Here is a 24,719-nt window from a genome sequence, read left to right on the forward strand (position 1 = left end):
CAGAGGACAGACAGTTTCAAAGAAGGAAAATGGATGCACTCTGGATACTAACAACAGTTCAAGGTTACTTGGCTTTAGCATAAAGGGAGCAATGGGCCTTGAAATGTCTCCTGGGGCCTTCTGGAAAGGATCAGGGTAACAGAACCACAATGCACCTTGTGCTGTTGGTGGTCTTGATGCTCGACAGGGCCGAGTTGGCATCAGTGCGCTTTGCAGGCTTCTGTGACAGAGCTCAAGATGGGTGTCAGCTGCAGGTTTAAGGTAGCAAGACATTTCAGCGAGCAAAGCTGGACGAACGGCTGCAGGCTGGCCTTCACAGTGGCTCGGGGTCAGGAATCGCTGTCTCAATGCTGGTCGGCAGTTCTGAAGCACTGGTTGTGACATCTCGGATGTCTTTAAGCAACTGTGGTGTAACAACAGTCAGTGTTGCAGTTGGTTGCAGCTTGAGGAACTTGATTGTCTCGAAAATGTCCTTAAAGGCAGACGTCGGTAGATGCTCGCCGAGGCACATCTGCCAGCTTCTTCATTGGGTTCTTGTCACCCTTTAAGGTGAGCAGTCCAGAGCTGAGGTGTTTGCTGCAGACAGGTTTCGGGTTCAGAGACCTTCTTGCACTTTCCACCTAGGAAGCTTGCTGCAGAGCTTAGCAGGACACAATGTGTGCTGGATGGGTACCAGTTCTGGAGCATCTCCAGGATCCTCTGGATTCAGTATCTGCCTCTGTTCCCTGGGAGATATTTAGGGGAGGGATATTGCTTCCTGCTTTGGAGGTCCTGGCCTTCCTTTACTGGTGGAAGATTTAAGGCAGACTGTACCTTCATCCAGGGTCCAATGAAGAGTTCTTCTTGTTACTCCTCGCAACCTCTGATCTGCCAAAAGAGGGACTCAGTCCTCTTTTAAAGTCATGTTGGCCACAGTGATCGGTGTAGGCTAAGCTACTTTAATGAACACATTCTGGGGACCCTACCAACAATCTCCTGTATGCACAAGGTCATAATCATGGTGCTTTGCAACCGGAAATGGTAAAGGGGTAAAACATGTGATACTAAGTCCCACCCATCTTCCTGCCTCTTGTGAATCAAAGAGTCTCTTTAGTTAATGCATCTCACTGTGGTTCCTGATTAAAGCGGCAGGTCTCCCTTAAAGCTGCGCCTAGACCAAACTCTCTGGTTCCTGCAAACCACATTCTCGTACATTATGAATGGGGTCCCCCTGCAGGGTAAATTACTGTAAACACACAGTCCCAGACATGACAGTTCACTGTCATCGATTCTGAGGAAACGAACTGGCTTATTGTTGACACAGTTGCAAATGAAATGTTGTAAGGGATTCCTGTCTCTTTTTGTTAACCGCTGCAGTCAGGCCCCATGTGGGCCTGTTTGAATTACACTCTAAGTGGTCTGCAAATTGCTGACACCAGCTGCAGGGCCCAACAAAAGAGCAGGACGGATCCAAGGAGCCTTTGTTCAGGCTGGACATGACAGGGCAAAGGCTTGTTCCTCCCCTTTCTGGAGGTGCATTGTGTGCTGTCATATGCCAACTAAATTCGACAGGGCAGACTGTGCCTATAGGCTGTGTCCACCCAGAGTACACGGGTCAATGCGTTTGTTATGCTGTGAGCATAGGAAAATGTGTGTGGATTAGCCCCACAAATTTTCTATTGGCTGGTCTACCATCATTCTATTTTATTAAAACGTTACAAAAAGCCTAGGCGAGGACACACCCACTGTTCAGACGGTCTAATTCCTCAAATAGCTGCTCACAAGTATGGAGTCTTTCTCAAAACCAAACTTGAAGCGTAGAAGTATGTAAAAAGACTTCCACACAGTCAAAAAGCTCAAAATAGGTGAAGCGACATAAGAGTTTACAAGTCGCATCTTGTAATGAAGTTGGGTGATATCAGCTTTGATTTGCTCATTCACATTTTCTGAAGATTGTTAATAGCACATAAAGTTACTAGGAATCAGGGACGCAACAAATGCTTCTTATTAAATTGAAAACAACCATCAATATTGATGCCCAGAACAAGGTATTATGTCCTCTGGGTACAAATCTGGTCCAGAACTCTTCTGTTTGCAAGCTTGTTTTATCACTGCCATAACTTCCTCCACATAAATAAAGCAGCTCCTCCTGGGCATGATGTAAATGAGGAACAATCAATGGAGTAGGCGGCTGGGATTTACATGTTCATCCTTTTTAAGCGCATATAAAGATAAGCAATGTTTCACCCTCACATACTGCATTTGCCTTTCGGTAACCTGCTAACTGAGAGTCAACAATTTCTGCTGCAACACTAGCCCAAAATTTAGTAGAACTTTGCACATTAATTGTCTTGCATTACAGGTGTGTTCTTGGGCTTTGTTTGTTGCTATAATAATTTCTAGCTTATATTTATTTCTGTTTTTTAAAAGCTGTCTGTCCTTTTGCCCAGTTTTCACCAACTCTCTTTCAGCTAAATCATGGTTTGACTTAGCAAGATAAAAGGCCATTGCCTTCTCTCCCCTTTGTATTGGTTTATTTGTTGATGTCAGCATTTTTACATTTTCCAAAATGTAACCCAAATATTATAAGGTGGCAATAGGAACACCCATGTGCAATGAAAAAAACTATAACATAACACGCTTGGATTCAAGACTGCCCATTTGGATGCAAAATGCAGCACTGCTCATCTTGAAACCTTTCCATAATTAGTTAGGCGACCAACCTCGTCTCCTTTTTCCAGCTGTCCAATTTTACTGCAATGTAGGTGCTAAATTAAATAAAGGCGATTATGATTGCTTCCAGAGTACTCTAAAAACCACCCATACTAGAGACCCTTAACCAATGGGAAAGTGGCAGTATAATAAAGTTTACGATGTTACCTGCCCGAGAGGCCTCCTTTAATTGTGAATTTATCCGTTTGTCAGATTTCATTCCCAATTTACCCAGTGTTAACCAGCCACAGAAAGGTTAGAGGAAAATCAAACACCCCTGTGATCTCTTCAATCGTCCCGTATAAAACACGGTGTGACCCCCAAAGCCACAGCTGTTCTTTGAAAGATCCATCACTGTTTTTTATCAGGCCCCACTTTTGGTTTTGACGAATTTCTGTGTCACTTGTGCCACAAAACTGACGAAACCATTGTTGAGAAGAGAGAGAGCTCAAAAGGGCGTTCTGAACTCAGACTATCTGGTTGGCATGGCTATTTGCAATGCTACAGCACAAAAATGCCAACTCACTAAAGTTTCTATTTCCAAACTCCTCTGACATACTACCCAGTGAGGAGTTCCCTAAGAATATGTGCTCCAGTGAGCAGCTTTGTATGAAGTAAGTTGTGCCCCAGCATTCCAGCCGCGCAGTGATTAGTGATGGTGTGATATTTGGCTATTTTGGTCTATTTAACACACAATTGGGCTGTTTATGTGTTACTTTTGATGGTGGATCTGTTTTTTAATCCTTTCCAGGCTCCCTCTGTACCACCCATCCGATGCCCACTCCCTCTAACCCCACCCTCACTCTCCCTACCTACACCCACCCCACTCCCACTATCTCTACCCACACCCAACCAACCCACCCTAATTACATGTGCTGGTTTGCTTTTGATTGGGCTATTTTGGGCTACTTCTGAAGAGTCCTCCCAAGACTGCTTTCTTATTCATGTTTTCTGCAACCAACCAACTACCACCAATAACTCTCTCTACCCCGCACCTACCCACCTCCCTCCACTCTCTATATCCCCAACGACCCACCAACTTCAAATCTCTCTACCCCACTACCCCTTCCACCCTCTCTAACCCGACCCAAACACCAACCTCCTCCACTCTCTATCTAAATCCACCCACCCATCTCCCTCTAACCCCCACCCAGCTTACCCCTACTTTCTCTACCCCATACACCCTGTCTCCACTCTCTCCACCCCCACCCATCCACCCTAGTCCCACTCTCTTGAATACCCCACTCTCTCTCTACCCCACCTACCCATCCTCATTCTCTCTACACACACACAGAAACCAGCCACCCTACCACCACTCTCTCTACCGCACCCACCCTACACCTGCTCTCTCTACCCCCACCCAACCTACCCCCACTATCTCTACCCCCTACCCTAACCCCACTGCCTCAACCCCCACCCACCCACTCTCTCTACCACCAGCTGTCCCAAACCCCCACTCTCTCTACCCCACCCCCCCACTCTCTCTAACATCACTCACCGATCCCAAACCACCCCACTCTCTCTAACCCCACCCACCTACTATCGGTATTGCCTCTCCCATTCATCCACCCCAAACCAAAATAAGGGAGCAAACCAAAGTGCACAAAAAGACCAGCTTTATTAATCCAAGCGGTGGAAGAAGATCCACAGGCATTCCTAATTAATGTCCTGTCAGCTCAGACATTATAAACTAAACAAATCACATCGTCATAATAATAAAACAACAAAATTCACAAGCTACCATTTGCTGCTACAATAAATTCCATATATTACCCTATATATTGCTACTCTCAATTGGACGCTTCTTATCTTTAACCATGCCCGGGGTCCGTCCCATTATACAAGATGTTATAAACCTGGCATCATCAGACCATGTTCTAATTGGTTGGCACCAACACCTGCTGACACTGTTACAACACTGGTGTCTGTTACTGCTGTAGGCTTGGATCTTCCACGTATCCACAGTGACCCAATTAACTTCTGGTGAGAACGGAGGTATCAAAACGTTGTATTTGCTATAGAACTATCACACTTACTCCCATGCCATAATTTCACGCTGGTTCCCATCTTTCCAGACAGTTCGCCTACCCTTCCACAACTCGTCCCATACTCCCTTTTGATTCATCCTACTGTCTGCAGTTGCTCAATCTAATTGGGTCATGATGTGCATAGCCTATTCATTACAGTGTGAAGGCAGACAGGGTATGAGACGTTTTGCCTCTTGCAGTTTATTCAACCTATTAATGTGTTCTTCATACATGTGTTAAACTGCTTTCACCATTGGGGGTGGTATGAGTACATCTTGCTAGTATGTCATTGGCAATGTTACTGTGTGCACCTGCAATGAAACCTCTGCTTGTTTCTGTCTGCTAACAACAAACTAACTTAATTGTTGCTTATCTAAACCGAAGTCATGAGAAAGGATAATTCATACAGTTTCAGTTATCCTCCCTGTCCATCTCAGCCTTGATACTTTCAATCGCCTGAACACGACTGTAGATGAATACAAATCCCTATTAAGATATTCAAATTCAAATGCTGTGTTTTCGTAACCGTGTGCTGTAGAGGGACTTGCAAAATGGGAAAATGGAGCTTCTTCTGTTCACTTATAATGCTGTTATACATATGTGCCCTACCTAACTGTGCATTCCCTGTCTGTGCATTCAGCAACCAAACCCTCCATTAAATATGGCATACTAACTCTATCCTGCTTGTATTACATTCTACATGGTGGTCGCATACACAAAATGACACTTTATTCCAATGTCCTTATTCTATGTGTTCGCTCCCGTTTGGGGACAGGTGGGGGTGGACCCTTGCGCGTCACCGCTTTTATCTCCACCATGACATATCTCTAAACCCCACCTTCCCACCCTACCACATTCTCTATATGCCCTCTCACCCACCATATCCCCACTCTCTCTACTTCTACCCACCCACCCTACTCCTATTCTCTGTACACTTTGCTATCTACACTACCTCCACTCTACCCCCACCGACACAGCCATCCCCACTCTCTCTACCACCCGCCCACTTTAGCACCGCTCTCTCTACAATGAGCCACCCAACTTAGCCCCACTCTCTCCACACCATCCCTCCTACCCCCTCTCCCTATACTCAACCCTACCTACCCACTCTTTACCCCCACCCATGCATCCTACACACTCTTGCTCTAGACCCACCCATCCTACCCCCTCTTTTCTCACACTCAGCCACCCTACCCCCTACACCCTTTATTTTCCATCCACCTTACCCCTCTCGCTACCTCCTCTCATCCTTCACACTCTCGCTTTATTTCGTACCCTCTCCCTATTCTCGCACATATTTCCTCTTGCTCATCATCAATGGCACCTGCTATCAATGATTTCCTTCCATGCTCTGTTCCCCTTCTCATCCTCTTGCACACCTGCACCCTTCATTGCATCCTCGTTTGCAACTTTGCACTCTCATCAGTGCACCCTGGTGCCTGTCAATGAAAAATGCAAAGAACAGCAGTAAGTGCCATAACTATTGGCTTTGCCAATGCCGGTTAATTTAAAATTGCAACCCATTAGTAAATTAATTTGATACATTACACAATCCCCCAACACTTTATGCAAAAAGTACCTATGGTGCTGAATGGGCTGTGGGCATCATACTGGCATAATAGGTATTCAAAACAATCAGATCTAAACCAGTGTTGCTTCACAGCTACTCATGTGTTAGAAGTAGCTATAATATTAACAGATTTCAATGTAGATTCAAATATACCCAACAAGACCACCCTTATTTCTCCCAATGGATGATGGTGTGGCTTGAACATAAAAGCAAGGAAAGCCATCCAGGTTAATCGAAAAAGCCATCAATGCCTTCTGCAACATCAAAAGAGCCAACTAAAGAAAAACAAACATCCTCCAATTTAGCAGATACAGAGGGATCACTCATTATGCATGGTACAATCACAGGGTTAGAAAACATACAACTTATTTTAGGGAGCAGATTTCCTCCTGATTGTTGAACAGTATTAACCCCACGCTAGTCAATCAAGCGCTCCAGTGCACTTTCTAGGCTCCCTTTCATGGATCAGATATTTCAGCCACTAAACAACCCAGATTGGCCTGCATTTTCATTCAGACACGGAGAGAGGCCTCCTACCTGAGACCAAGCCTCAGATTGAACAGAAGGAGGATGGACATACCCCAAGGGAAGAACCTTCAAAGGAGAATTCATGTTATGGTTCACTCATGCAAAATCAAAACTATCCTCTACAAGTAGTGGGTCACTGAAAGTCAGAACCACACAGTCCCCAACAGATTTGTACTGTCAGGCCTTAATGAGGGAGCATGCCTTTCAGTTAATATGTGTGCCTTTTTGATTGCCCTCATTGCATCATGCAAATTGACTAATACAAGCTTTTATTAATAATACTAAATTTACCCTCTTTGTTATGATCTACGAATGAGTCAACATTTACCAATGTATTAATCAACCCAAAGACTATTGGTTATTTTAACTGGAGCTAATTTTCCCTTGTCTCCAGGCAACACTGACCAACAACTCATATCCCATCCATCCAGAAATTTGTTGGTGAACATTTCAGCGATTTATCGGATGCAGGCATGGTGTCCCCCTTCTTTGTATGAGTAGGAGAGCTTTCCCAGACTAGCAGGCTCAGAGAAACCACAATCGCTTTCGGGGCAATCTGCAGAAATAGTGTATGGCTTATTACCAGATTGACCATCACGAGTATTCACTTAGGAGTAGATGCCCAAAGACACTGGTGCAATTCAATCCACACTGTCTTTTCAAATACATGAAGTTTTTTTTTTATGTTTTTATTTATTTGTTTTATATTTCAGGTGAACCTGTAATTTTATCAAAGGAAGACTTGAGAATTTGTTTTTGAATAGTTTTTCTTTTCAGGTTCTTCTAAAAGGTTTTCCAGGTTCTTTCTAAAAAGGCTTTCCACAGATCAAAAACTAGGTGAGTAGTGCGGGATGCGACAGCCACAAAAGAGGTCGTCGTGCGATTTGTCCAATAAGCTCGCTGCATGAAAGTTGCCTCATTTAAAGGGTGGTCTCGTTGATCTGTGTGAAAGCCAGTGCGACAAGGGTCGCCATGGCCACCGTCCACCGTGTGGATTCTCCGGAGATTAATCTTTTCCACATATCGTCTTCCTGGGCCAACAGGGGGTTCATAATCAGTGGTAGCACATAAATTATTCTGTTTTGTTTGGTGCAGGGAAACGTTAGCACCAGGTGCCTGAGCGTTTCCACGCTCTCCGTGTGTTTACATAGTCGGCAGGTTTGGTTTTCCGCCATGCCTCGAATGGCGAGTATTTCTTTTGTCTGCAGTATGTTGAGTCTCGCTTTCATGAACAGCAGTCTTTTTTTCTTTTCTGGAAATTTGCTGACATACTTGATTGGCACTTTCAGTTTGTTGAACGTGGGCGGAAGGTGTTGTAATAGTTTGTTGTCAGATGCTCCCTGCAACGTCATGATCCAGTCCCTTTCTTCGAGTTTGCGTTTGATTTTATCCGGATTTTCTTTTAGATCTGTTTCTGTACATATGTCCGATAGACTTTCTTCTCTGATTTTGGCCCATTTTTTGAAGGCGGCGCAGTTACCGTACTCCAGTTCTTCTTTGATCGAAGCGTATATTGGCAGGTAGTCGGCTAAGATGATTTTTCTGAATAGTCTCATTGCACTGAACTCAGCTATCAATGCCAATGATAGCAGTCCCAGCTCTCTTCTGATAGCCGCAATTGCCGTTGATTTTGGTAGCCCTAAAGCGGCTTTCCAGATCATACCTTCTATTTTGTTCCATATCGTCTGAGGCATGCTAAGTGAGGCCTCTGTTCCAAAGATTAGCGTCGGCACAACTTTCGATTTGTAAAAATTAATTGCTGGGCTTAGAGAAAATTTGCCAAATTTCCTATCCAGTGTTCTCATTTGCGCTGCCAGTCTCTTCACTTTGTCCCAGATTGCTGCTTGCATTGCCTGATCAGTTTTTGAGTTGTCTAGTTCGAACCCTAGATATCTGATTTCTTTGACTTTTTCAATTTTGATGTCATCTAAGTGCCATGACTCTGCTCTTGTTGGTTTTTTCGATTTTTTCTCAAGCGTCATGATTTTTGTTTTAGATGATTTGTCGCGATTTTTCTGTAAGATTTGTTAGTTTCCTTTGCAGTCCCAATTTAGTCTGGTCGATCAAAATTACGTCATTAGCGTATAGTAGGCGGGGGATGGTGGTTTTCCCTATTTTTGGCGGAAATGTTCAGATTTTTTCTTCAGCATATTGCAGGTCACCAAGAAAGGCGATAAAGAGCACCGGCACAAACGGGCAGCCCTGTTTTACTCCTCTTTTTACCTGGATTTCCTCCGATAAGGTGCCCTCTTGATTAAGCTTCACTCTTACAGTTGTGTGCGAGTGTAGTGCGATTAGAGGGTCAAGCACTGATTTGGGACAATCCCAGGCTTCCAATTTTTTCCATAACAGGTTTCTATCTATTTTGTCAAAAGCTTTTGACAGGTCAACAAACGCCAGATAGATCTTGGGTGCTTCTTCTTTTACTTTGGCTTTTAAGATGTTAATTATCAAGGTGTTAATAGCTGTTGATCAATTTTTTTTGGAAGCCGGTTTGCAGAGTGTCTTTACACTTTGCTGATTTTTCCCAAATCCTCCACTGGTCCAGAATGATCGAAGAGAAGATCTTTCCCATAATGTCTAGTAATGCGATTGGTCTATAGTTTACTGGGTCTTCCCGACAACCCTTCTTATGAGTCAGGACGATAACTGCTTTTAGCGAGGACTCTGGGATTTGTTGCGTTCTTTCGCATTCCTCGAAGATCCTTCCAATCAGTTCTGCCCATTCTTTTGGAAATTGCTTGAGGGTGGTGTTTGTTAATCCATCTGGACCTGGAGCTCTAGATGATTTCAATTTTCTGATTTTTAATTCGATAAGTTCCGAGTTTGAGGTGGATACCCAGGTCGTGATTGCAGTTGTTTTAATCTGTTCTACTGATTCCTTGGGCTCTTCAAACTTCCTTGATAGGTACTCGATCCATTTCGCTTCAGGGACAGCATTTATCGGAGCTGAGTTCGATGTAAGGCTGCTTTTTTTGATTAATGACCAGAAGTTGCTAGATTTGTTTGTTGCCAGTGTTCTCAACATTTCTTCAGTGTCTAGTTGGTATTGCGCTGCTCTAGTTTCTTTCCGCCAATTTACGTATCTTTTTACTTCAGTTTCCCACTCCCGCCAGTCTTGTTCTTTTTTTGAGTTTTTTTCCCTTCTTTTTAGTTTGCGCCCTAGTTTTCTTTGTTCTACCAGCTCTTTGTTATATGCGTGGGCAGTGTGTGGTTGGGGGCGTCCTTCTGGCTCCTGCCGGTTTCTTGTATGGCAGCAGCAGAGCGAGATAATTTGGTCTCTGTTTATTCTTGCTTAGTTGGTTAGCTGATGTTTTTTCCTCCCAGACCAATTTTATTTGTTTGAGGTTTGCTTCCGTTAGACATAGCCGTGTTTGCTGGGCGTTCGTTCCCACCGTGGCCGTGTAGACCGGTTTCCTTGGTTTCCACCCATGCCAAGTGCATGTGAGTAGGTTGTGGTCGCTATTAGTCGTTTTTATGACTTCAAATCTTGTTATGTTTGTTGCTATGCCCGCAGAAATGAAGATGTAATCTAACGTCGCTTTAGAGGCACCTCGTTCCCAAGTTGGAATGTTCAATTGGCTGGGGAATAGGGCAGCTGTATTTTGTAGGTTTCCCGAGCTGATTGTTTTCATCCAGGCTTTCCCACATTCCAAAGCTGCGTCTGTCCACGTTCCCTGATTTTCTTTGTTGCATTTTGCGTTGAGGTCCCCACATACCATTATCTCTATTTCGTCAAACTCTTCATATAGTTGATCGATGGTCGAACTCATCGTTGAGCAGAACTCTTTTACAGTTGTTCATTGGGGATTCCAGTAGCAATTTATAATTGCCAAAATGTTGCGTTTTATCCTCTTGGCGTTCTGGGTGGATGGGGACCATGTGGTAAGGGTCACTAACATTTCATATGATTCTCTACATTTCTTCGGCGCTTCGAGACCCAGGCAGTTTTTTATCGCCGTTAGCAGCCCAGATGTTGGTCTTCCTAGGGGTCCCCTCGTTGCTGCTGCGATTTCCAAGCAGAATCCGTCCAAGGTGGGTTTCTCAAGCAGCCATGTCTCTTGTAGACATAGAATGTTGAAAAACCCAAGTTCACATCTCCCGGCGTAGTTAGGTGATTGTGTCCTCTGGTGTTCCAGGATCCGAGGATGAAAAGATCCTTGTCGGGTCGTTTCTCGATGGTCGACGTTGTTCTCACTATTTCGAGGCCCGGCCCTGCTCGCTGCTATTTCATAGTTTTCTTAGACCAGGTAGATGTAAACCAGTCCCACGGGCCTCTTGAAGGTCTGAAGTTCCGTGTTTTTTGGGGGCTCTTCTGGTTGTTCACTTTTGCGATGGAATGTCTAGTTGGCTGTGGTGTTCGATTTTCTTTTCCACTCCTTCCGTTTGGTCTAATTTCGTGTTGATGACGATTGTCGTCCACGTTACTTCTTTTGCGCAAGTTTGGGTCTGCGTGGTTCAAGGCCCCTCTCTGGTCTCGTGAATCGTCTCTACGGTATTGTTTGATTTCTTCATGCACATTTTCTTTATCCTTCGTCTTGTTCCATCAGTTGTGCGCGTATAGATCTTCTGTTTTTGAGTGATAGTGCGCTTTGTAATTTTTGAGTTTTGTTATTTTCCAGTCTTGCTCCTCTCGTTTGATCTTTGTCATTTCAGTCAGCTGGAGTCCCATTGATGCCATTTCCTCAAAAACAGCTTTGTCCATACGGATGTTGCTCTCAGCCTTTACATGTAAATAGGCTTTCGCTGTCCTGCCCTTGTGATAAGATTCTACCAACTCAACTCGATGTCTCTTGACCTCACGTCCCTAAGGGTTTTTGATTTTTTCATGATCTGAAGGATGGTTGGTCGGTTTAAGATTAAGTACTCCTTTGTGATAACTTGTTGTTCGAGTTTAAATAAGCGGGTGTGACTCTTGTTTGTCGTTTCCGTTTTCCTCTTTTCTCCCACGGGAGATTGGAGTCTCGGATTACTTCTATCTCTCGTACTCTCTTTCCGTCTCGATGGTATGTTTGCTTTCAAATACGTGCCGGTGGACATGATTGCGTCGCCTTTCTTTCCGGATTTGTCCTTTTGTTTTGTTTCTTCCCATTTGGCCTTTTCCTCACTCGAGGCTCCTTTTTCTTCACTAATGATTTCTACTTCCCTTGTTTTTTTTGGCTGTTATGTTGGAAGTTACATCTTGTTTTCTGTTATCCGGGTCAGTAGATTCCCGGTGCTGTGATACATTCATTAGCGGCGAGTCTGTCACAAATTCTTCCACTGTTCGTGGAGATCTTTGGGCGGTGTTCTTCGGGGAGCAGGGATCATCCAGGATTATGATCTCATCTGTTTTCCCCTCTCCATTTTTTAGAGTTATGACCAATTGACCTGGTAGTAGTTTAGTAGTTTAGTAGTAGTTTAGTGACTCCAGGGAGTTTGCTGGATGTGCTCGCTCTTATTTCTTTTTTTTGTTTATACAGAGGTTTGTCTGCATCTTTTCTGTTCTGTCTTCTGGGCCTTTTATCCCACTGAGCACTTTCTGGATTCGGGCTTCCGGGCCTGTTGTTCTACTGTGCAGCTTCTGTACTTGGAGTTCTAGAGGATTTCCCAGGTTTGAACCCTGAGGTGGTGTAGGGTTTCTAGTTTGTTGTTCTAGATGTTCAATTTTTCGCTCAAGCGCCTGATGTTTTTTCATTGCGCTTCATGAATTTGCAAGACATTTACAAAAGACTCAGAGAGCTGTGTACCGTCTCAAAGTCAACAGCTATAGTATTCAAGGGTATTGAGTCAAACTGAACCCCTTAACGTAGTTTGGAGCCTTTTTTATTAACTACATTTGACTTCAGACTACAGACACAGATAATACTTTTCCTTGTCATTTCTCTTTAGGGGTCCCAGAGAGCATTGGGCATGTGCTAGAGAGGACAATTATTAGAATAACACAAAACCGTCAGGCCTAGTCCAGGAGAAATTGATTTGTGAAAAGCCATAGTGAACCCGACGGAGGGAGGTAAACATTTAGGAAAGGGTCTGAGCCTGGAAGAGTGGGATCCAGGGTTGAGAAGCCGTCAACCCAACAACACGTGAATGCAAGTGAGGAAACGTTTTTGAATACAAGCCAGAGTGAACCCTACGGGAGGGAGGCTAACATAACCTGTGGTTGAAAACTTAACAAGAGTGATCTCTCCTACAACTTTAAGATGCACAAGTAAGAAGCCTCACATGCTGACACTGAACTCATTCTTGCAGAGAGCAGTAACTGTTCTAGACTCACACATTTCAGAAGTGGAAAATGTCCTGCATGATTCTAGTGCAACTCAGGGCCCTTAGACCCAGTCTTGTGACTCACATAAAACTTCCTAGGCAGGAGAGACAACCTTTGAATTTCCCAAGTGGTGGGGGGGACAGTGCCACTGCCCAGATTTTAGGGACACTCCATTGTAAGTGGTGAAACATTTATGCAGATTGGGCCCCGGAGCACCCACAAACTCTGCGCCCCTGATCCTAAGCCATTATGTATCAGGAATGATGCATTACCCCTAATGCAGTCGAGGTTAACAAAAACAAGCTTGTACGTTGGGTGATGACTTCACATCTGGATCCCCCTCTTCCGGGTTTAGATCTGCAAACAGTTCTTAACGATATCATGACCTTCAATGGTTGACATTTTTACTCCTGATGGTCTGATGCATTCAAAATAAAAGTTCCTTCTGAACCTTACAGTACAGTGCACTTGGGTCTCATAGTCAATTACAAAGACCATAGATACTCTCGAAGGATTTTTCTGGAGTTGTGCAGATGTGTCATGGACAGGGTTGGTGGCAGCTTATCTTTTCATGACATTTTAACCCTTTCCTGCCATTTAAACCATGTTAACCGTGTTTGGCACAAATAGGTGGCCTGGCTCCAAAATGGCCATGCCACAAGATTCTATGTCCTGTCCTTTGGCCATCTTGCCCCTTTGCCTTCCCCAGGTCGAGCCGACCCAGGTCAGTCCTTATTTGGCCATGCAATTTCCCGTGCAACGCCAAGCTTTTGCGGGCTTCTGCATGACGCGTGCCTCCAGGATGTGGGCTGGGATGTCTGGCCCCAATACACATCCTGGGTGCCAGAGAGTCTTGAGTACTGTGAATGCCTGGGACCACTGTGGTCCATGATTGGTCCACGTATGGAGTGTATGTTTGTGAGCGGATCTCCCATTGGGTCCTCTCCGTTTTGGCGCGAAGGGAATTTTGAATGAGAGGAGGCTGAAAACACCCATACCATGTCGATCTCTGGAGTTCTCACTGAACGAAGGATATGATCCAAGTATCCTGAAACTAAATCGAGGAACTGGTGGTGAACTGCTGGAAGGTTTGGCACCCTGAGCCTGCTGTGGTCCCGTGGGACCCCTCTGCATCTGGTCGTCCTAGAAGGTCTGCGAAGATGCTTTGACTGATTAAAATAGTGGGACCAACTATTCTCGGCACCTTCAACAAAACCTGCAAGTAAGCCTTCTCTGAAGTGTCCCTGTGCCAACCAGTAGGCTGACCAGCTTACGTAGGACCTTTGCTCTGTCTCCACCTTTGTTTCGAGGAGGCCCTCAAAACTTGTAATACTGCTAACTCTGTGTCCCCGGCACCCTCACACCAAATTTTGAACACTTGGTATTCCTAGGTCTGAAGTGAGGCGAGTGCACCAGGACCGGAGTGAAATTGGTTACCTTGTTGCCTAGTCGCAGCAACGATCTTTGCAGGTGCACTGCATTTGTGACCCTCTTGCCCCTGAAGCCTGCTGCAGTGAAACTGGCCTGATCCATCCATCAGGAGCGGAGATATCACCACTGTTCTGTTTGGGAATCCTCGCTGTATCGCAGGAAATGAAAGCCGCAGAGACGTACTTTTTGTCGCATTTGAACCTGCAGTCACAGTGGACCCAACTGGCGAAGTTGGGTCCAGAGTGCGCCTGGGGCCGGTGAGTAACCATAACCTTAACCGGTGGCCCCTACCGCCTCCATCTGTTTTTACGCACGATTGGCCACTGTGGGTCTCTCTCCTTTCCACTGCTAGTGTGAACTAGCGACCCATTCCGAACCTTGGAATCACCTCTGCCTTCCAGGGGAGGTTCTCCTCGAATAGTGGGAATCTATTCTTCATCGCCTCATCCACCTTTGTAAGCTGCTAGAGACCACTGAATAGACCCCGTTTTGCCCATTGGAGCAACCATGTGTGCCTGCACTACAGGCCTTTGAACATGGCGAACTGTCGACTCGGCTGACTTTTTCTCTCCGGTGCTTCGTGCACCGCATTTCTCTTGCATTTAGTGCTTTCTGAACACCATGCCGCAATTAGCGACACACGAGTATGTGATTATAAAGGCGGTTTTTCGCCACCCTGTATGAACTTTGTCACCGCGTGAGACACCCTGCCCAGCGACTTCCACACCAAAGGAACGCCCGGGCCAAACAGCGGGTTGCTGTTCTGTGACAACAACACTCCGTGCATCCATCCTTGGACTCTATAGTGGTTTGGGTTTTCATTCGGAGACTCCTCCCCCGCAACGCCAGGTTGACAAGGAATCTGCCACCTACAAATCATAAAAGCTGAAATGTCTGCACTTCCCTGTGTTACATATAGGATCCAATTTTCCCTGAGGAAGGCTCTTCAATCAATGCCAAGAAAGATGACAATAGCTGAAACGTGCCTCTAGTACAGCACATATATCAAAATTGCAAGAACTGATGGTCTTTGTGTGCACTACTATTTACCCACAGTTTCAAGACTGGCACGTAGGCAACTTTACCAAACATGATCATACCTTGATCATGAATACACACAAAGGATAAGAACCTTTGACAAAAGACAGTTTCAATAATACTGTGCAAATATAAAATACTAAGTCTAATTTTGCAATTTGTATGCTTAATGTGATTTCTTTTGTTTATACTTTGAATTGATCTCTGTTTGAACATGTTTTAATCATTTATTTATTATTTCTGTTTTCATTGGTTATGTTTTCTGAACAACTTATGCGAGAAATCTTTACTGCATTGTCCAGAATTATAATTTTTCATTGTTTTCTGGTTGTACATTGGACATTTTAACCAATTTCCCTCTTTTTTCATTAAAAAATGTATTCTTTTGCTCCATTTGTTCTCCTTGGTACTTTCCTATTTTTCTGACTCTTTAGGAGCAGAATATTCGTTGGTTTGGAAAACTAAGTATAAAACTGGACCTTAACCTTATGGTCATTTTACAGTGAGAGTTACAACTTTTTTTGTTTACCCTACATGTACTATTGAGCATAAGGCTCCTCTCTTCTTAGGGTTTGGACTGCCTCTTAGTTAGGTGTGTGTTTGATGAGGAAGGGGACTAAAGACTATCTGCACTGCCTATTTTCTTTCCCCTCTAGGTTGTGAATATATTTTGTAATCCTTTAGACCCCAATGGTCTTGTATATATTTTGTATTGATTGTGTTGTGTTGGTTTAGTAGGATTGCTGTGATTCTTTTAATGTGTGTTGAGTTACCAAGGCCGTGTAATAAATGTGTTTAAATGTTTGATATATACACCTGTTTGGGAGTAATTTGTAAGTGTCCTTCCTCTGTGTGCTCATTGAGATCTTTCAGTCACCCTCACCCCTCCTGCGACTTAGTCTTGACCGCCTACCATAGCTACCTTGATTGGTCTGGCTTTTCCAGAGGTTACCCTGTTCCAAGAAACTAGGAGGCCTTCTGAACATCTGCCCACCAGGTCAGAGTTCAGAAATGTGTCTTAACAACTTGGGATGGCCTTAGTTGTCCACCTGATCTTAGATACCCAATCAGAACCCCAGTCAGTATGGGACCTATACCTAGATGCTCCCGTTAAGCCTATCCCATCTCCAAGCAGGTTTTCTTAGTTTGCCACGTAGTATGATGTTAATTATGACACATTTTTAGTTATAACTCCCTGGTTTAGATAAATGTTAATAAAACAGTACTAAGTTTTGCCAACTTCCTGAGTTTGATTATTCATGTATGAGGAAGTTCTGCACCCCCATCCATCTCTAAGTATTGCTATCTCCTCTTACAGGGCCCCAGCCCCCAGGGTTCACGTGGTAGCAGAGGTAGGATGATTAAAGATCTGTCGACCCAGATGGGTCTCGGAATATCGGATGTCCTCTGACATTTAGCTTTATGACCGCAAGTTGAGGAGGAGACGATCGCGAGGGTCAGGAGCTGAAAAGCAAATTGTAAGTAGATTGAGAAAGGTGGCAAAAAATGAATGAGCATTCGGTGAGGAAAGTGATAATGGGAAGAAAGTATCGGAGGGTTGGTGGGGTATTTAGTTAACAACGAATAGCGTCACATAGAGGTATATATGAAGAGGAGCATCACAGATTAAGCCCATAATCCTACTTTCAAGGAATGCTTAGAAGAAGTTATTTCAAAATCCTAGTGAGCAAATAGGCAATGAGCGAACAAGGTTTGCTAAAGGGAATAACTTACACTCCCATCGGAGTAAAATTTAGGGGCAAGAATATCAGCGAGGAGCGCTGAGAAAATATGTATGTTGGGGCTTTGGAAGATGTATCGGGAGGAATGGGAAGACCTGCCTCCTGAAGACTGGATACTTAACCAGTGCTACGAGGGCGGTGTTGCGCCTTCTGCGCCTCCTACCGCACCTGAATTAAATGGCGATAGTACGAAAGATGAAGGATTGTATCCATTAAGGGAACTTAAAGCAGTGACATGATACAGTAATCCGATAGGTGAGCCGCCTGCTTATAGCAGTGACGAGAGCCCAGAAAGAACTCCAGAAAAGAATATGATCTCTAAAGACCCACGGGCCAAAGAGAAAAGTGAACGGCCGAGTGTGACCCTAGATATAAAATGGGAAATTAAGAGATGGAAAGGAGAAAAGACAAAGCTGATGAGATAGCGCTTATACAGAATGAATGTATGGGTGGTCAGATACTGCTCAAACTTGATGAGAAGAGCATTGAGGAAGTAAGGCAAGGAGAAGATCAAGATGAGCAAGATAAAAAAAAGTCAGGGAACCAGAGAAGCGATTGAAAGAAGACAAGTGTAAAGGAAAGAGTAGACAAAGACGAGAACAGATGTATCAGGAAGAACAGCTAAGAAAGAAAAAATGGCAGAAAAGCAAATAAGATATGACAATAGACAAAGAGTGATTGAAGAACAAGATAGGCCAGAAAAGAACAGAGAAGAGAAGGAAGAACAGAAATTAAGGGATAAAAGAATGCAAAGACGAAGAGGTGAAGAGGTGCATAGGGCAAATGAAAGGAGAGAAGTGAAGAAACAGGAAGAAGAAAGGGTTAGAGAGGAAGCAAGGAAATTAAGGGAATTTGATGAAGAAATAGAACGAAAGAGATGGCAGAGGACGTGCAACATTTATCGCATCGAGAAAGAGCCAATGGAACGCAATCCAGTAGTATGATATGATAGGTTATTTAAAATGTGCTTAATACCCAGAGGTTTCTAAGTGCAGACCCAGGGATCAAACCTATGTTGCTCAGTGTTGCCTTGCTTCCAAGGCAAGCACATTGCCCATGAGCTATCCTATTCTGGGAAGACATAGAGGAGTTGCTCCCATCGCAAGAAGCAACACCACAACCCTCTAGGGTAAATTTACAGGCGAATTTTGAGATATGAAGTATCAGAGACAGAACTGAGAAGGCTTATAAGGAGATGAGGACAAAACGTGAATCGAGAAACAGAAGGAAAGACGATTGATCCAAAATTGCCAATTTGTGAGGCAAGGATGGAAGCTTGCTTAGTCTCGAGCACAGAGCCTTGTCTTTGGAAAGGCTGACTCTAAAACAGAGACGAGAAAGATGATAGCCATACAAGTTGGGGATAAGAAATGTCAGACAAAGACAGGGAAACCTTCCGTGAGGAGGAGGCTAGTACATGCGGTAGTGAAGGATGTTTTCAGACAGACAAGGAAGTAAGGTGCTCGGACTTAGACAAACCTAGAAAGCACGCCAGAACCTATGTTTTACACAGAGTGACCTAAAAGGTGATCTCATAGTGAGAGGGGGGAATCGCCACCATATGTGAGCAGACTGAGGTCATTACAAGGTAGAGGGCGATCAAGAACCATTGTCCCTAATATGGAAGGCAGACGATGGGAGCCGATTTCGATTTTGGGGTTCCATATTTCCTCTTCTTACAAAAAGGAGGGGCCAGACCACAGTATGTCCCATGGCCCCAGATGGATAAGGAGAATTTACGATGCAAATTGCCCAGCTTAATGACGGGGCAGGGAAATAGATCTATGAATGGAAAAATGACAGGAGGAAATACTTTAGCTATAGGGGACATATAAAGGTCTTCTAGTAGCTATTCTTGGGGAAAGGGCTGATGACATTTGGACGAGAGCAGGATACTCAAGTGTCACAGCACAAAACACAGTGCATGAGGGAGCATTGTTTAATAAATGCAGAGCGCCAGTCTGGAAAGCACTTAGAGTACAATATCCTGTTATGTCAGATATGGGTGCAATTATGGCACACAAGATTCAGGAAGGCGAAGATCTGCTTGCTTACATTCAGAATTTTCAGGAACAGTGGTCTTTGGAAACTTGAAAGCCTTGGGGGAAATCAATACATGTATTATATCATATTTTATGTCAGGGATTGCCAGAACAGGTACAGAGAAGGCTCAAGAAGCTGGTTGGTATGGAAGCAAAGCCATGGCCAGAAATGCAGCTGACCATTGCGCACCATTGCTGATTGTTACAGGAGAAAAATTGATAAAGGGAAGATGCTAGAATGCTCAAAGAAGCTAAGATAGTACAGAAAAAATGGTCAAAAAATGCTATAGAAGGGGCGATATTGACCAGCGGAGAGGGGCTGTGAACACAGCAAGTAGCGGGGCTGCCACAGGTGAATAATCAGCGGCAGTCAGATCAAGAAGGGAACAGGTTCATGCCAAGAGGCAGGGGAACAGGTTTTAGAGGTTTTAGAGGAAGAGGAAGCTTTCAGAATAATCAGGGAAGCTTTCATAATAACCAATATGGTTTTCAGAATGTGCAGAATGATAATCAAGGCATGCAGGGAGGGCAGATTAGGAGACTCCCTCCTGTGTGTTGGACATGTTGAATGACAGGGCACATTGCGTGAACATGTGGGCACCAATGGTGTGTACAGAATGGGCAGTTCTTAAGAGGGGGGACAGCTTATCCTCTAGCATGTAGCCCACAAAGTAGGGATGGGTTCCCCCAAGATCAGTGTATCAAGCACAAGTGCCGCTAACTCAACAGGCTTTGCAATCACAGCAAACACCATTGAATCCGCCACAAGGCCAGTCACAACACGCACCCATGCAGGTACAACAGAGTGCAAACACAGTACAGCTATTGACTCCTACAGTAGGGGGTGTCAATATCGTAGGAGGGAATCCTTTTACAGGTACAGCAATAAGCATGTACCCACAATGGGACAGCTCACAGGGTGACTTGATGTGTTTAGTACTATCGGTGACACCAAATCCTCAAGAGGAACCAAGGGTTGAGGTTACCATAGGATGCACATCTTTTTCTTTTTTAGTAGACACTGGGGCAACTCGCTCATGTATACGAGAGGGAACATTTTCGTTATCAGGAGGTGCCATGAATGATCAGGGGTTCTCTGGAGCTACAAGTAGAGTTCCTTTTACTGAGAAATTACCAGTCTATATAGGAGAGTGTGATATGCCTGTCCCTTTGCTGTATTCAAAACAGACACCAGTTAATATTCTGGGCTGAGATTTAATGACAAAGCTAAATATGACAATTTCCTTCACTGATGAAGGCATAGGGCCTCATTACGACCCAGGTGGTAAGGGGTTTAGGGCAGCGTAAACAGCGCCGACCCTTACCGCCTGATTCCGAGGTCCCTTAGCGCCATGGCGGATTTAACACCTGCTTTTAGCAGGTGTTAAAATCCATGGCGCTAAGGGACCATGTTGTTAATTACGCCACCGTAATTTACGGTGGCGTAATTAACGCCTTCCCCACTCCCATTATGCCCTATGGGGCAAAAATGGCAATGGGGAAGGGTAAATGGGGATTGGGGACTTACCGCCCCGCCGACCTCGGAATGGGGCGGTAAGTCCGCCAACCACCATGGCGTAAACATAGTTTACGCCATGGTGGTAAAGGTACGACCCAGGCGGTAACTTACCGCCTGGGTCGTAATGAGGCCCATAGTGTGTTCCATGCCAGGAATACATTATTTAAATGTGGGCAAATTTATCATGGCATTTACAGGACAAATAGCTCTGCGAGGAACACTGTTAGAACCAGAGGTTTTTCACTATGGGGTACGCATTTTTGTTAATGTGGCTACCCGGTTTAGTTGGCAAGATTATGAGAATCCCTCATTAATTTTTGTCCAGGCCACAGATGCCTATGAACGAAGAGGGGGGACAGGTTTTTACCCTGGAATTACAGGCATCAATAGTGCGAGGGTAATTGGCCTTGCTCCAAGGATTTGATGATAAGGGCAGGCCATGGAGAACAGTGATTGCCGTTGGTGAAGGGCACATATTGACTGATGTCACTGACGAGGATATGTTTAAAGATGACTTGTCAGACGACAAAGTTGTGTTCGAAATGTGCATTACTTATTGGATCACGATAGAAAGAAGAGAGATCCCGCATCAGATGATGAAAGTGCAACAGCGTCCAGCATTTTTGACGAGGACATGGACTACGGGCCCCTATGATGTAGGCTTGTTGAAGGGGATGGGAGAAGTCAAGATTAAGTTGAAACTAGGAGCAATTTGACCTCAAGCAAGACAGTATCTTATGTCTTCAGAGGTAGGTGAGGGCATTTTTAAGACTATATCAGCAATGGTGGAACAAGGCATCTAGTTGACGTCAGAGTCATGTCCCTGCAGTGTATCTGATTAAAACATCAAAGGGTGGGTCATGGTGTTTAATTCAGGACATGAGGCCGATTAATCAAATTGTAGAGGCAGAGTTTCCTCTAGTTCCGAATCCTGCAACGATATTATGCAGAATTCTTCCAGAAGCACAATACTTTATGATGATTGACTTGAAAAATGTGTTTTTCTCAATCCTGTTGCATAAAGATTCTCAAGATCTTACGTCATTTACATTCCTTCAGGCTAAGCTGAAAAGCACACATTTGCCCGAGGGGTATTGTGAGTCTCCATCGATCTTTAATAGGGTCCTGCAGATGGGCCTAAGCAATATTGATTTGCCAAGTGGTGTGCTGCAATACGTAGACAATATTTTAGTCTGTAGCACAACTGAGGAAGAGGGCAGGTGAGGCTCGATTCAGACTAATGATTATTCTGGCAGAGGATATAAGGATATAAAGTTGATAAGGAGAAATTGCAATATTGTCAGGAAGAAGTGTTGTACATCGGTCAGTTGATTTTTCGTGAAGGAAAGAAAGTAACACCTGAAAGAGCTGAGACGATTATGAAAATGTCTAAACCACACACAATAATGCAAATGCAGCAGTTTTTGGGACTGTGTAATTATGTCAGTGCATGGGTATTTGATTATAGTTCATATACAAGACCCCTATTGCAGGCTCTGAAGAAAGCACAGATAAAGAAGGAAAACATTGAATAGACTGAGGAGATGGAGGAATGGTTTTATGAATTAAGAAATGCAAATTTGCACAGCTACAGTTTTAGGAATTCCCAATTATTCTGTAGAGTACTTTTCATGTTTGCACACGAATGGAACTGTTATGACAGCAGTGTTCACACAGAGAACCACAATGGGGTACAAACCCTTAGCATATTATAGTGGGATTCTAGACCTAGTTATGAGGGGTCACTTCCCTTGCAAACAATCGCTGGCAGCAGCCGTGTTTGCTACCGAGAAGTCTGCAGGCATAGTGATGTGGTGTTCCATGACTTTGTTGAGCATGCTTTGTTTGTTGTTTTGCAGAAACACAAGGGTTCACTGACATCACAAAGGGATTCTGCTTATGAGGTGGTTATACTAAATCCAGCAATCTAGATAATCAGGTGTAAAAAGGTGAATCCTGCCACATTTGTAGCCGAACCACTGGCAGCGGATGAGCAAGTGCATGATTGCTCAAATTATGAAGAGTTCTATGACGAGATCCCAAGGGTAAAGGAGAATGTTTTAGCAGCTGGGGATGTTCTCTGGGGTCTTCGAAGATTGATCAAAATGATGGAGAAAGACGTTCAGGTTCAGCTGTGGTAAGTCACTGAGCAAACATGGAATTTGAAGTAGTAGCATGTGCCAGACTTTCGTCTCATTTTTCAGCACAGGCTGCAGAATTGGTGGTGCTTATTGTCGTGCTCGAGAATCACGCTGGGAAGGAACTGACATTGTACAGTGACTCTGCCTACATGATGTCAACCATGCACGCAGGGTTAGCATGCTGGAAAAGGAGGGGCTACCTCTGAGAGAATCGCACTCCAGGGCAATACACTGCATTATAGGACACGATTATTAAAGCACTACAAGTCCCAGTAGCCATCGCAATAGTTAAGTGTGCAGCACATACTAAGAGAACTGACTTTATTTCACTCTAAATCCAAGCCACAGACGAAGAGGTAACAATGGTTACATATTCAACTGAAATTTTTTGTTTTAACACTCCTGATGTGAAAGGAAAAAAATGTTATAATGATTGTAAATGAAGGCTTTAATCATTTGTAAAGAGCACAGTTGATGGAAGTTCAAGGTGGAACCCCACAGGAAGAAAAAGAACTGTGGACACAGAGGGGGTGTTCTTCATCCCCTTCTGAAGCATTGTGGCAACAAGACAGCACTGATAAACCGGTGATTCCTGTGGCCTTACTAAAGGTGGCGTTAGAACAGATACACTACTCTGCGCATGTTACTAGGGAAAGCCTTGCAGCAACCATTGCAGAGGACTGGTTCGTACCGAACCTGTTAGAACATGTTGCTTTTTTTTAAGTAAATTGCACGTATGTCAAAGGTTTACTGCTGGGCACATGCTGCGAACAATGAGAGGAGTAATTCCTTGACCAAATGGTCCTTTTCAGAATTCACATATTGATTGTGTTGACATGCTGCAGGTTTGTAATGGATATAGGTATATGATAGTGGTAGTCTGCCCCTTTTCTAGATGGATTGAGGCCGGTCCATGCACAAATCCTGATGACATTCGCTCTGTGAAGCTTTTAGTTTGAGAAGTATTTCCTAGATGGGGAGTATGTGAGGTGCTGAGATCAGACAATGGACCTCATTTTGTGAATGACGTATAAAAAACAGATTAGCTTATTACTTAGTATTAAACATAGGTTTTCTTCTGCTATCACCGCAAGCGAATGGGACATGTGAGAGACTCAACGGTCTTCTCAAGGAAAGGATAGCAAAACTAAAATTGACAATGAAGAAGGGGTGGCTGCATTGCCTGCCCCTTGCATTATATGCATTGAGAAATCAGCCCGCTCTGACCACCACCTCACACCCCAAAAACTAGTTACAGGGAGGCGGATGAGAATGCCTCTGACTCCTCCATCGAAAACTAGGAGTGATGCCCAGACAACTGCAGAATTGTTAGGAAATGAGCTACATGAGTACTTAACATGTATGACCGCTAGTATTCTCTGTCATTGCAGAGCAACTCAAGTGGAAGGGGTGTCGATCTCAGAACACAGATGAAAACAATACAGAAAGAGGACCTAAAAAGCTATGTGTTCCTAAATGATTTGCCGGAGACACAGTTCAAATAAGGAATTTCACAAGGAAGTGGCACAAACCCAGATTTAGTGGCTTTTCATTGTGGAAGACGTTACTCCTTCAGTAGTTAAAGTCCAAGGGAGGCGAGCATGGATTCATCTAGGAGATGTGAAAGTCTACGCTGGAGAGGCCAACATACCCCCAACCCATTTGGAAGCAAGTCAAGAAGAAGAGGTTCAGCATGTGCAGACTTGATTGATGATGAGGAAGAAGGACACAAAGACTATCCAG

This window comes from Ambystoma mexicanum, chromosome 8 (assembly GCF_040938575.1).
Source record: "Ambystoma mexicanum isolate Mex_15411 chromosome 8, UKY_AmexF1_1, whole genome shotgun sequence".
In the NCBI taxonomy this organism is placed as follows: Eukaryota; Metazoa; Chordata; class Amphibia; order Caudata; family Ambystomatidae; genus Ambystoma; species Ambystoma mexicanum.